The 13,934-nt window shown below is 37.4% G+C and overlaps 1 protein-coding gene and 1 pseudogene across 12 annotated transcripts in view; one reads left to right on the top strand and one right to left on the bottom strand.

Annotated features, from left to right (window-relative positions):
- FAM13A (family with sequence similarity 13 member A) overlaps positions 1-13,934 on the top strand; it is a 405,569-nt gene that overhangs the window by 311,209 nt on the left and 80,426 nt on the right. The gene's annotated exons all lie outside the window — the stretch shown is intronic.
- Positions 5,638-6,148, bottom strand: LOC104657153 (annotated as a pseudogene). The gene has a single exon (XR_747242.2). The product of XR_747242.2 is annotated as a ubiquitin-60S ribosomal protein L40 pseudogene (transcript).

Raw genomic sequence — 13,934 nt, 5'->3', positions numbered from 1 at the left:
TCTAGGCGCTGTTCTCACATGATGGTTGATTTACCCATGGAGCCCAAATACTTGCTAATTACTCCAAATAAAGAAGATAACATGAACTTAGGTGAGGATATTTTCAAATTTTGAGATCATCCTGTTTAAACCACTGAAAAAGTAAAGATGTTAGCTATTCAGTACAAACCAGTGGTAAACTTGCCATCAGAAAACATATACAGACACGGACAACTAAGTTAGTTGGCCATATATGAATTTGAGCAGGTCATTTTCATTGTCTATAAGAGATGGTACCACTCAAGGTACTTATTTTATGAGGGAAAGTTTGGAGTTAAAGAATGTGATAGGACCAGGCACAGTGGCTCATGCCTGTAATACCAGCACTCTGGAAGGCCAAGTCTGGGGAATCACTGGAGGTCAGCAGTTTGAGACCAGCCTGGCTAACATGGTGAAATCTGTTTCTACCAAAAATACAAAAGGAAAAACAAACAAACAAAAACTATCTGGGTGTGCTGGCATGCTCTTGTAATCCCAGCTACTTGGGAGGCTGAGGCACAAGAATCACCTGAACCCTGGAGTTAGAGGTTGCAGTGAGCTGAGTTCACGCCACTGCACTCCAGTCTGGGCAACAGAGGAAGACTCTGTCTCAAAAAAAACCAAAAAGTGATAGTTTTGGTTTTGTGGGTTTGTTTTGTTTTGTTAATGATGAAACTACTCAGATGTAAAGGGCATGTTGCTTTTCTTTTAGTTTGTCTTCTTATGCTTGCAATGCACTTTCAATTCCATCAGTGCAAGAGTGCTTAGCACAGTTTAGGTAGTGCTGTATCATTGTATTGCATTTCATCACATCAATATTGGAAGATGACCTCTAGAATTGTTTGCTGGAAGTACTGTTGAAAATAGAATTGAACTGGCTGGGCGCGGTGGCTCAAGCCTGTAATCCCAGCACTTTGGGAGGCCTAGACGGGCGGATCACGAGGTCAGGAGATCGAGACCATCCTGGCTAACACGGTGAAACCCCGTCTCTACTAAAAATACAAAAAAAACTAGCCGGGCGAGGTGGCGGGCGCCTGTAGTCCCAGCTACTCAGGAGGCTGAGGCAGGAGAATGGTGTGAACCCGGGAGGCGGAGCTTGTAGTGAGCCGAGATCCAGCCACTGCACTCCAGCCTGGGTGACAGAGCGAGACTCTGTCTCAAAAAAAAAAAAAAAAAAAAAGAATTGAACCAAATTTCTTGAAACTCTCAAAGGTTTCACCCTATTTTTCCTATGAAACTTACATTTGTCTGTAATGTTCAGAATGGATTCCCAATGGAATAGTATGTTCTGTTTTAAACCTTTTTAATGCACTATTTATTCTTACCATGAGAAGAACTAGAAATAACTTTCTTTTTTGGAGACAGAGTCTTGCTCTGTCGCCCAGGTTGGAGTGCAGTAGTACGATCTTGGCTCACTGCAACCTCCGCCTCTTGGGTTCAAGCAATTCCCCTGCCTCATCTTCCTGAGTAGCTGAGGCTACAGGCATGCACCACCTTGCCCAGCTAATTTTTGTATTGTTAGTAGAGACAAGGTTTCACCATGTTGGCCAGGCTGGTCTCGAACTCCTGACCTCAAGTGGTCTACCCGCCTCAGCCTCCCAAAATGCTGGGATAACAGGCATGAACCACCATGCTTGGCCATAGAAATCACTTTTTAACAGCTTTATTGAGATATAATTCACATACCATACAGTTCACACATTTAAAATATGCAATTCAGTGGTTTTGAGTATATTCAGAGTTGTACAGTTTGCATGTAATCATATCATAGGTAATCTTTTGTGACTAGTTTCTTTCCCTTGGTATAATGCTTTCAAGATTCATCCATGTTGTGGCATGTATCAATACTTCATTTTTTTTATGACTGAATAATATTATGATATATGGATGTAGCAAATTTTGTTTATCCATTCATTAGTTGATGGACATTTGGGTTATTTCCACCCTTTGGCTGTTATGAATAATGCTGCTATTAACATATGCAAAAGTAACTTTTGAGAATTATGAAAATATAGACTCTATTTTAGAGCCAAACGGATCCCTAGAGATAACCTAAATCATAGCTTCTATTTTCCAGATGATTGAACTCAAACATAGGGAAATAAAATGACTTGTTCAGTCACATATACAGAAACAAATGGAAAACACTCTACACACATGTCTAAAGAATAGCCATTTGTACATGAAGTTCATGATCATGGCATGTATTTGGGGTTAATAGTGGAGTTTTCCCCCATTAGAAGCTTAGTAAAGAGAAAAGTCTTGTCATTCAAAAGAGAAAAACTAGCTAACTGGCAGAGGAAACTCAACTCCTGACCTTGCTCCCGTTAGCAATGAGCTCTAATATATAGACACTTACTGCACTAGAGATTAAAAATGACTCTGGACAGGGCAGCTTAAATTGTTTTTATGTTAGGCACGTAGCAGGTACTCAGTAAACACTTGTTGAATTGGAGACTACAAAGAAATTTAATGGAAGCATATCAGAACACTATTGTCCACAGAATTCTAAAGCTTTCCATATAAATTTCTAGGAATATTCTTATACTAAAAAAATTGCAAGTAATTTACTCACCCTTAGTTATTATATAAGCATTCCTATAGTGCAAAGAAAAAACAATTTGGAATGCTACTTCTGTTTACATTGCAGAGTATTTGATATTTACCCTGAGAAAGAGGAAATAGTTTTTAGTTTATTTCCTAGAGTTACTGTATTCATTAACGCAGTTTAAGGAAAATGAAGCTCCTATTTTACATGTACATTAAAATAGGAAGGTTTCCTCTTCTGCTTCTTTTTTCTTATATAGTGATAGGATAAAAGATTATTTTGTAATTATCTGGAATTAATTCTACTTTGGTTTTTTTAAGATAAAGATTTATTCAAAAAAGTTGAATTTACCTTTGATTTTTTTTTTTTTTTTTAGAAAAGAACTTGGATTCTCTTATTCCTATTACAGATAACAACCATTACTATTTTGTATTTGGAGAAATGTTTTGTCATAGACACCGAGCAGTTTATACGCTGGAGATAAACATACTTCTGTCAATGGAAAATGTTAAGAGCAATGTTACATTCAGTCTTTTTTAATTTTTCTAAGTAGATGTAGTTCAAAATTGAATTTCTAATAAATATTTTAAAGTTTTCAGATTATAATAAACATTTTCAGGTCATACAATATCAACTGATAGGGATACACTGAAGGAAATTATGACAAGCCCATTTCTACACATAAAAATGGCAGATGAACTTTGTTTTGACCAAGTACACATGAGTACACTTTAAAAATTGTAAATTAATCTTTTGACCTATGTCCTTTTCTTGCAAAGAAATTTGTGTATATCTATATTTCTAAATTTAAAATCCCTTTCAAATTTTAAGCCGTCATTTTAAGATAAGCTGTAAAATAAATTTGACTTCTGATATCAGGTACAGACTTACAGTATTGTTGCTAAACAAATACCGGACTCCAGAACCAAAGTATAGTACATTATAACCCCTATGCAAATTATCCCAAAGCCAGATATGAAAATTGATTTTAGTTTTTGCACGAGAAAAGGCATGTTAATGGGAAATAGTAGGGCTGGGGTGGTAAAAACAAGATAGGGAGAAGCCTCGGAAGTTGCTCTTTAAAATTAGGGTGCCTAAGTAACAAAGTGAAAATAATGAGGTGGGGGTGTGGTTTAAGATGTATGTTTTATAATATCTTTAAAGACCAAGCTCAGGAAAACATGGTATCTTCTCAGTCAAATCTAAGAATAAAACTCAGGGAAGCTGGGTGCGGTGGCTCACACCTGTAATCCCAGTGCTTTAGTAGGCAGAGGCAGGAGGATCGCTGGAAGCCGGGAGTTGGAGACCAGCCTGGGCAACATAGTAAGACTCTGTCTATACAAATTTTTTTTAAAAAAGTATCTGTGCATGGTGGCATATGCCTGTAGTCCTACCTATAAGCTGAGGTAGGAGGGTTACTGTAGCCCAGGAGTTTGAGGCTACAGTGAGTTATGATCATGCCACTGTACTCCAGCCTGGATGACAGATTAAGACCCTGTCACCCTCCCCCCCAAAAAAAGACTTCAGAAGACTCGAACTTACTAGAAATAAAAATAAAGAATTGAACTGCTTTACTCAGATCATTATATTAAAGGAATGGAACTGAAAGGCTAGAGAAAAAATTAAGCGTTTAGAAAAAAACAATAAATATCAGTATTTTAGAGTCAGCAAAATGATTATAAAGAGAAACTAATTTCGCTGTCTAGGTTCAAATAACTCTTGAAACTAAAGTTAGAAATTAAATGCTGGCCTGAGTAGACCATTGATACACTGTGTTTTACTTTTATAAGTGACTTTCCTTTATTTTCAACTCCTTGATTTAATAGAAACCCAAGAGCCTGCCTGTTTCTCCAGTGTCAGCTTTCTGGCAGGTCACTGCTGCACCCCCGGTGCTGAACTCCCTCGATTGCCACACTTGCCGAGTTATTAATTCTCCCATGCTTTCAAAGCACATTCTCTCTCTCTCTCTCTCTCTCTCTCTCTCTCTCTCTCTCTCTCTCTCTCTCTCTCTCTCTCTCTCTCAGAGTTCTTCTCCTGTCCATTATCTTTCTCCCAAAAATACCTACGTGACCCTCAAAATTCACTCCTTATGTGGCTTATCTAACTGAACCTCAGCTAATCTGCCAGACTGCATAGTGCTTCAGAGTGGAAAGGCTGGAGCTCTGACTTCAGACTTGGATTGGAACCTCAGCTGTGACTGCCTCTATGGCCTTCAGCCTGTTAATTAACCTTTCTAAAACTTGTTCTTCTTATCTGAAAAATCTGGTTAGTAATTCCTTCCTCCATGATGTCTTTGAGGATCGAATGAGATAATGCACGTAAACTCTTAGCACAAAGCCTGGCTTTTTATGGTGAGCTCTCAATCAATGGTAGTTATGTATGCCTTTTTTAATAATAATCAAATTTCAAGTTTCCATTTCTCTGCTATCTTGTAAATTCTGTGAAGGGTGGGATTGTGTTTTCTTAGCCTGTGTATCTCTAGCACCTACCATGGATTCTAATAAGTAGTGTACACTCAGAAAATGTTTCCCGTATGAGCACCTGCCCATGGTTGTAGAAGCACCCAAAGCCCAGGTGTAGGTTGACATCAAACCTTCATTCACTTTCCATTTGCTGCTCATCATCCTAAAAAGCAGCGGAAGGTCAAGATGATGTCAGAAACAAGCCTTCACCCATTTTTCTGGCACAGTCCTCCTCTGGCTGAGGTGAGGGGTGTTCAGGAGAGGATGACAGGATAATTTGCGTGCCTCCTGCACATCTTTGTCTCAAGAATTCCACATTCACAGTTAACAGTTTGGGAAATTATATATCTGTTAAATAAAAACTGTATTAACAAACCCTTAATAAATTTGCAATAAGGTAATAATTGAAAGAAGTTAGCAAAAACAATTTTCTTTTTCCTTCTTTCCTTCTGCAGGTATCCCTGTATTCTTTTGATTTTGTTTCAGTGACTAAAGATTTGAAAATACTTTATTTACTAATGTTACAAAAAATATTTTTTCATCAACTAATTTCATTCCCCCAAAGAATGTGTTGTTGTATTTTTTTTTTTTTTTTTTTTTTTTTTTTTTTGCTGCTCCTGTCAATGAAAGGGACACTTTATTGAGGCTCCAGGGCCACGGGGCCTAGGCAGGAGGCTGCCCTTCAAGGAAAGAAGAGCCTTATTTGACCTTCTTCTTGGGGCGCAGGTTGTTGGTGTGGCCACACTTCTTCTTGTGGCAGTTGACAGCACGACGGTGAAGGCGAGCGTAGCACTTGCGGCAGATCATCTTGTCGCAGTTGTATTTCTGGGCAAGCTGGCGGAGGGAAGGCTCAATAATGCCACCTCGCAGGCGCAACACCAGGTGCAGGGTGGACTCTTTGTGGATGTTGTAGTCTGAGAGAGTGCGGCCATCTTCCAGCTGTTTGCCGGCAAATATCAGACGCTGCTGGTCAGGTGGGATACCCTCCTTGTCTTGAATTTTGGCTTTGACGTTCTCAATGGTGTCACTGGGCTCGACCTCAAGGGTGATGGTTTTGCCCGTGTGGGTCTTTACAAAGATCTGCATGTTTGCATCTGCAGCTCGGCCGCCTCGCTGAAGAAAAAGAGTGTTGTATTTTATGTTCTAAATTACTGCTTCCCTAAGACAATGCTTTTATGTTTATAATAATGATAAACATCACTTTTCTAAACAAGATCTCAAAGACAAATGAAAGCTTCCAGCTGCCTTGAAAATAGTTTGGGGACTAAACACAAAATTTCTTCAAACCTTAAACAACCTTTGTGTTTGGTGTGAAGTGAAATAATTTTTTTTTTTCCTGCTCTCAAGCCAGAACAAACAGATATAGTGTGTGGCAAGGCCATACTCAAACATTACCTTGCCCGAACATATCATTTTCTGGGTTCTCTGTATACCACAAAGAGTACAGTGTTAAAATTATGGGCATAATGGCAAAGCTCCCACCTCTAATTGTGCAGTTGGAAAAAAGAAATTATTTTCTTTAAGTGAGGATGGGAGAAAACCCATGGCATAGCTGCAGATTCATTAAGTTTTGAATAGATGGGAAAAAGAAAATTTAAAATAGTCAATGTACAGATATCAGAGAATGCTTCTAGGCAAAATTAGTTTTACAAATTATAGACAGTATGTTTTCAAAATATTTAATCAAACACTACTGTAAGCACTCAGCAAAATCTTGATGATACTGATTTTATTCAACAGCCATTTACTAAATACATGCAGTGTTCTAGGTACCTAGCTAGGTGCTGGTGTTGTAAAGATAAAGACTAATCTGGAAACGAGACAAGCCTCTGAGCTCATGAATTTCAGTGTTATGTGCTAAGCAGTCGGTTATAGCTATGAACAAAGTGTCTTGAAGCCTGGAGGAAGAAGCAACTCCCTCTCCAGGGTGCTAGAGATGGCTTCCCAGATTAGATGACACTTGAACTGAGAGATGAAGTATTTACCAGGCAGAGAGAGGTGGAGAAAGGATTGAAGGTAGAAAGAACAACATGTACAAATGGAAAGAGTTGCAAAAGTGCAATGAGAGGTTTGTAGAGATATGTTGGGTTGCAATTAGGAGGGACTTCATGTGCCAGATTGAGGCATGTGGATTGCAATGGGGAAGTAGGAGAGGCTAAGGATGAACTGGTGTGGAAAACAGGGAAATAGTCTTGCCCCTGCGAAAGACTAATGCAGCGGAAATGGAAAGGAGAGATCTGACTCAAGAGACACATCCTTTTTTTTGAGACATAATCCATACAATTTGGTAATTGATCAAATATGGAGGTAAGAGATTGTCTTAGTCCATTTTGTGCTGCTATAACAGAGTAGCATGGGCTGGATAATTTATAATGAACAGATACTTATTTCTAACAGTTCTGGAGGCTGGGAAGTCCAAGCTCAAAGGTCTCACGTCTGACAAGGGCCTTCTAGCTCTGTCATCCCATGGCAGGTGGCAGAAGGGCAAGAAAGTGAACTCAATGAACAGAGGGGAGAGGGTCAAACTCATCCTTTTACCAGGAACCTACTCCCGTACTAACCATCCCACTCCCACAATAACAGCATTGATCCAATCTTGAGGGCAGAGCCCTCAGTACCTAATCAGCTCTTAAAGGTTCCACCTCTCAACAACTGTTTCATTGGGGATCAAGTTTCTAACACATAAACTTTGGGAGACACATTTAAACTATAGCAGGGATAAACGTCCTTAAGGAAAACAGTTGGCTTATAAACACAATGTAAATGTTATAACAAGAATAAGATTCTATTCTGTGACTTCTACACATGTCTCAGCCCAGGATTCCCTGAGAAGTGCACTGTCAATCAATCAGCAGGCAGTCATGGTTCACTTTTCACCTTCTAGCTGTAGAAAGAGATGCAAAACAAATGGAAGGTAAAGCAACTCCTCTTCCCACCCCCCACTTAAGAACTCTGTTCCTTTTCCCCCTGCATGCACATACCCCTACCGCCATGCAATTTCTTAGACATTGCAAGCTGTTATTCAGGACATTCAGAGCTGGCACTAGCTGAGTGAGTAGGATTGAAATAGAATGAGATGATCCTTAGTTTTCTCTAAGTATAATATTTCTTTGATTCTAGAAGACAGAATAGGTGATAAACAATACCACAGTCATACAAATAAGGAAGAGCCATGGAGGCCGTGTCCTATGCAAAATGGTCTCCTTCACTGTGTCTCTGAGTCTCATTCTTGACACTGTCATATGGTGTAACTAGGAAAGGACTATTTAAGAGAGATTTGGAGATATTCTGTCAGATCCTCCTGGCCTTCCACAACTATGTCATCATGCCCACTACTGGGCATATCCAGATCCATTTTCTCTCTGCTTTTCTTTACCATCTACACTCAGCAAAATCTGTACTTCTTTGGCCCAGAGCTGATTTTGGCAGTAGGACAGAGAAAGAAAGAGTTTTTTTTCTTTGTCTTGTGAGAACATAGATCTTAATTCATCAGCATTCATTCAGTGTGCATTATATAGCAAGCAAGGGAGATGTGTATTTAGCATATTGTAGAACAGTATTTTTTTAGCACAACATTGTGTTTATTTCGTGAATGATTATACTTAATAAAAAATACATTATTTAGTTTTAATCAATTGAATGAGAGAAGTTATGGCCTAGAAACAAGAATTATGATATAATAAGAATAGTTCATTTTAATATTCTCTTGAGTCTAAAGTTTAGAACAGTATTTTTTAATTTTGTGGGTCATGACCTATTAGTGATCATAAAGCCAATTTAGCAGGATGTGACCAATATTAATAACAAAATAGAAAATATCCCAGCAAACTAAGAATAATTTTGTGAAATTTGTGTCTGATTTATATGTATGTATACTGTCATGATATAAAATGTGTTTCTAACTGAATCATCATTAAAACTTTAAAATATTGTATCTGGACTGCTTATGAGGATAGTTCACTTGAATGAGAGGTTAGACAGACTTTTGAATACAGGCCTGGAAACCAAATCCCGGTGTCAGTATGGGAAATTGATTATAGTCTTAGCATTCCTGTAAATGAACTTTCAGAGCACAGCCTTTGTGTAAGATTGAAGCACCTTTGTTAGGCAGGTTTTTCTGTCTGAATTTGGTATGTTCCAGGCCTCTTCCCTAGCTTAAAGTAGTTCCGTTGCTTGGGACAGCATAACTCCAATCTTCACATGATGTTCTGCCTGGGTGCATATCTGTCTCTGTGTCCAAATTTCCCCTTTTTATAAGGACACTAGTCATATTAGATTCAGGCCCATCTTTTTTTTTTTTTTTTTTTTTGAGACGGAGTCTCGCTCTGTCGCCCGGGCTGGAGTGCAGTGGCCGGATCTCAGCTCACTGCAAGCTCCGCCTCCCGGGTTTACGCCATTCTCCTGCCTCAGCCTCCCGAGCAGCTGGGACTACAGGCGCCCGCCACCGCGCCCGCTAGTTTTTTGCATTTTTTTAGTAGAGACGGGGTTTCACCGTATTAGCCAGGATGGTCTCGATCTCCTGACCTCGTGATCCGCCCATCTCGGCCTCCCAAAGTGCTGGGATTACAGGCTTGAGCCACCGCGCCCGGCCGATTCAGGCCCATCTTAATGGCTTTATTTTAACTTGATCATCTCTGTCAAGACCCTGTTTCTAAATAAGATAACTTTCTAAAATATGAGAGATTATGGCTTCAGTGTATATTTTTGGGGTGACATAATTCAACTGATAACAATATATTTCAAATTTCCACTAAACAGACAAAAAATGGTAGAAATATTTTTCTATCTTATTGGAATGAAATCTAAATCTTTGGAAGTCTTTTTGTCTATTTGTTTTGCCTTCAAAATAATACTTCTTACTGTTAGCTAAAAATGGCTGTTCTGTGAATACTAACAACTTCAGCTCTTTGCATTTAACCTTTGGTCTGGAAAATCTATTTGCCCTTGAACTGCAATCATTTGTATTTCTACTGGCTAAGATTTGTGCTCTTAGGCACAAAGTGCAAATAATAAAACTATAAACAAAGCTGCCTGGGTTTACAAAAAAGAATTGTAAAATATCCCCCACCCCCAATAAATTACGGCTGCAAACAGTTATGAACTGATCTGAAAACTCTTACATTTGTTTTCCAGAAAAAAAAAAAAAATGGGGACTTTTTTTTTTTAGTGTTCTTCATTGGGACCAAACCAAAAACTTAAGCAACCGAACAGTGGCTGCCACGCACCTCCCCAGTTGGCAGGGGGCGTGGTTAATGACTGAGACTGTGGATAAATTGAAAATGCTCAAGTACATGTGTTGCACTTTATGGTTTGAGAACAAGGAAGGAAAGGAAAATGTGCTAACTTCACTAATCATTCTCTAAGAAAATTCCTCCCCTTACATTCTGCAGCACATGTGGAAAATGCCTGAGTTCCTGAAAAAAATGTTTACTTTATACTTTTCTTTTACTTGTCCCTCACTTTCTCTCTCTCTTTTGCTCCTTGTTTTGTTTTTTAAGCCTCATAGATGGTTTTTCTAGTTTCTTCAAAGAATGGCACCAAATTCTTAGCATTTACTTGTTTTTCTGTACTTTTCAGTACTCAAGGAACACTTACAAACTATTTCTTCTGTCTCAAACCACTTAGAAATATATTTAAAGTGTGTGACTAAATATGCAAATTATGTTAATTTTTTGGTAGCCAGCCACATTAACCAATTAGAAAGTTGAATTCATTGGAGAGTTAAAAAGAGAATTGAATGGAATGGTGGTTTGATTGAGTAATTGAAGGTCCATTCTGGGTGCTTGCCCTGGGAATTCTCCCAACATTATTTGGTTTTTCTTAGACATATACAACAGTATGCCTTTCATGATTTCCTTTAGCTTGCTGTATAATTAAACTGATAGGCATTGCACTGCATTCTGTGGCTTCAGTTTAGAAATTAGTGCAGCTCATGAAGAGATTATCAGTCTAGGTGTCGTTTATTTATGTGCATTAACCAATGTCAAGCTGTATAAAAATAAAAAGTTAGACAGGACTCTGCTAAAACTTAGATAAAAATATCTAAGTTATTGGCATTCTTGGTTGTAGCTTCTTAGATTTAGACTATTATTTAGGTCTATATGATAAATGTTCTTCCCACAAGCAGTTATTTTGAGAATATAGTACCATGTATCTGAGAACATTAAGCATAATCACATAAATGAGGTGATTGCCCAGATCTCTCAGTGTATATTTGAGTTTTTTAAAGTAAACTACTTATAATTGGCTGCTTAAGCTTGGCCGTTATTGAGAGTCAGCAAATAGGAAATAATTAAAACACGGAGTTGTTACTGGTAACCAAGGAGGAAATCAAATGAATTCTAAGTTGTTTCAATTTGTCATTGGCTTAATTTCATGACATACACTTCCTTCTTCATTCACAGAACATTTGCTTATTTTTAAAAATTAAAAGTGAATCAATTCTCAATTTCATATTTAGGAAAAAATTATGACAAATTATACTCAATTTAGAATTTAGGCAAAATCCTTTAGTATCATTGATCATGACAGATTGACACAAAAACGGGAATAGGTGTAAATAATCTTTGTTAAAGATGTTTTGGAGCCTGTAGTAATAGTACAATATCTTCATACAACTATATAAAAATGGTAATTTTTTCAAATGTTGTGCATTCTGGTTTGTACATTTTGTGGAGAAGTTTATTTTCTTGATTTTATTTGGAAGAATTGTCCGTGGCCATTTTTCTTTAAAATTGCCTTCAAAATCAATGCATTACATTTATTTCTAAAATGAGTTGGCGTAATCAATTTGAAATCAATGATTTAGTTGTCTCAAAATTTATGCCTTTGTTTAGATTATATTACTAAATCCCAGAAAAGGGTACTTTTAGGAAAGGGAAAAGAAAAATATGCTTTTAAAATAAAAATTGATTTATTTATCCTCATTTTCTTTCCAAATTATATTGTTTTTCTCAGGTAGTGTGCATGGATTACTCCACTGTGTACTGCTGATTATTGACTAAATGTAATACTCTGCTTTATTTTACTTAAATTTCAGTGCTTACATTTTCTTTTTTAGAACAAAAACTGGTCAAAATTCAGGGGCATAGCCAAATTAAAAATTTCTTATTTTGTCTTTCATTGATGAATTTACTTTGTGCAAATGCAGGCCAGATAAAATATTTGCTTATGATTAAAGTCTTGTGTTTCCATCAAGAGACATTCTTGACATCGCGCCAGTACACTTTAATAAATTAATCACCTTATAAGTGCTGTCAGGCATAATGCATTACGAATAGACTTTGACTAAGGTGATATAGAGTTGCCATAATCAGAAGCATGACAAGGAGCTTATCAAGTCCACGAGATCTTGTTGTGGCTGCTGGAATGCAGACTGGCCATCGAATGCATTTTCTTTACTAACCTAGTCATCTCGCCGTACTTTGATAGGTTAAAAATGAAGGGAAAACAATAAGAAAAATGAACTAACATGTAACACAGTAGTTTACACATGACTAGCTGCATCATCTGAATGAGTTATGTACTCACTCTGAGACTGCTTTTCCCACCTGAATTAAAGAAGAAGCAAGAAGCCAGTACCAGGGAAGTTTTGTGAGGATCTAATTGAGGTAATTAATATAGGACCTGTGGTAGGATCTGGCCCGCAGTCATAATTGATGTGAAATTTGTGACGGAGATAAAAGGAAAAAAGTATCACTTCTGTTTGCTGCAAAGAAATTTAGCACACAGACACACACAAATAGCTAAGACACATGAACAGCTGTGTTCAGAGCCCTGAACCATTTAAATCATCTCTCAAAAGCACTTAAGAAAACCAAGCATATTGCTAATTGAGTGTACATCAAAGAATGTTACAGTAACCATGATAATTTTCCTTCAGTTTGCTACATGTTAGAGTAAAGGATCTGTTCTGGGCAAAGAAAGTATGTAGTACTCATTTTACAAAATATGGAGGCCTTTCCTGGAATAACAAAATCATTATAGGTTTTTAATGGTAGGTGGTTTTTTTTTTTTGTTTTTTTGTTTTGTTTTGTTTTTTGGCATAGTGTTTCTTTGGCATAATGATCAATTTCTTGATCAGGAAACCCAGTTCTAACATTTTTATAATTGTTTTGTTTAGTGTTTTCTAGGAATGTTTGGAAGTCAAATGTGTAAGTGACTTCTGTCAGGTTGACTTAAAAGTAGTCACCTCCTATAATACCACTGTTTCAGGTGGTTGCCTATAACAACACCTGGGAAATGTCCAGGTGTTGTCCCCGCTAACTCTTCAACCCTGCAACCTAATTCTACAAGCTTTGCCCTCAGCCCATCCACATTACAGCCCATCACTTACCTCTCACCTGGGAAGAGTTAACACCATTAGTTATAAACATTAAGATATTTGGCAACATGGGCATTAGAACAGCTGATCAGTTTTGAAATTGGGAATCCAAATCATGAGAGAATGAAAAACAATGTGTCACATTTTATGTTCCATATTCCTTCTAAAATGTTAAGGCCTATTCAACTTTCAGGACAGGATTTTGTTTGCTTATGTGTGTTTTACAGTATAACTCTGTGATAAGAGTTTATTGACTGCAAGTTTAATACTATCAGTCGAAGCAGACTTTTCTCTCTTCATGAATGATGCTTAAGAAAATTAAGCAAAAAGAGAGAGAAAGAGAATGCTACAGTTAATTAGTTGCTTTCCCAGATGCTATAAGGTGGTATACACCCCAGGTGATATCCAAGAGGAACCCTAGGGGTACAAAAGAAAATATTAGACCTTCTTTTTCATTTTATTTAATACCTTATCTTTCTACTTTTATCTGTTTAATGATGTACATAATATATATATTTAATCAGTTATATATTTGAGGGGAGTGGCTACTGAAAAGCAAGTTTTATGAGTGCATAATTTAAAA

This window comes from Rhinopithecus roxellana, chromosome 2 (genome assembly GCF_007565055.1).
Source record: "Rhinopithecus roxellana isolate Shanxi Qingling chromosome 2, ASM756505v1, whole genome shotgun sequence".
Taxonomy (NCBI): Eukaryota; Metazoa; Chordata; class Mammalia; order Primates; family Cercopithecidae; genus Rhinopithecus; species Rhinopithecus roxellana.
The sequence above is the reverse complement of the archived record's forward strand: the minus strand, read 5'-3'. Positions and strand labels throughout refer to the sequence as shown.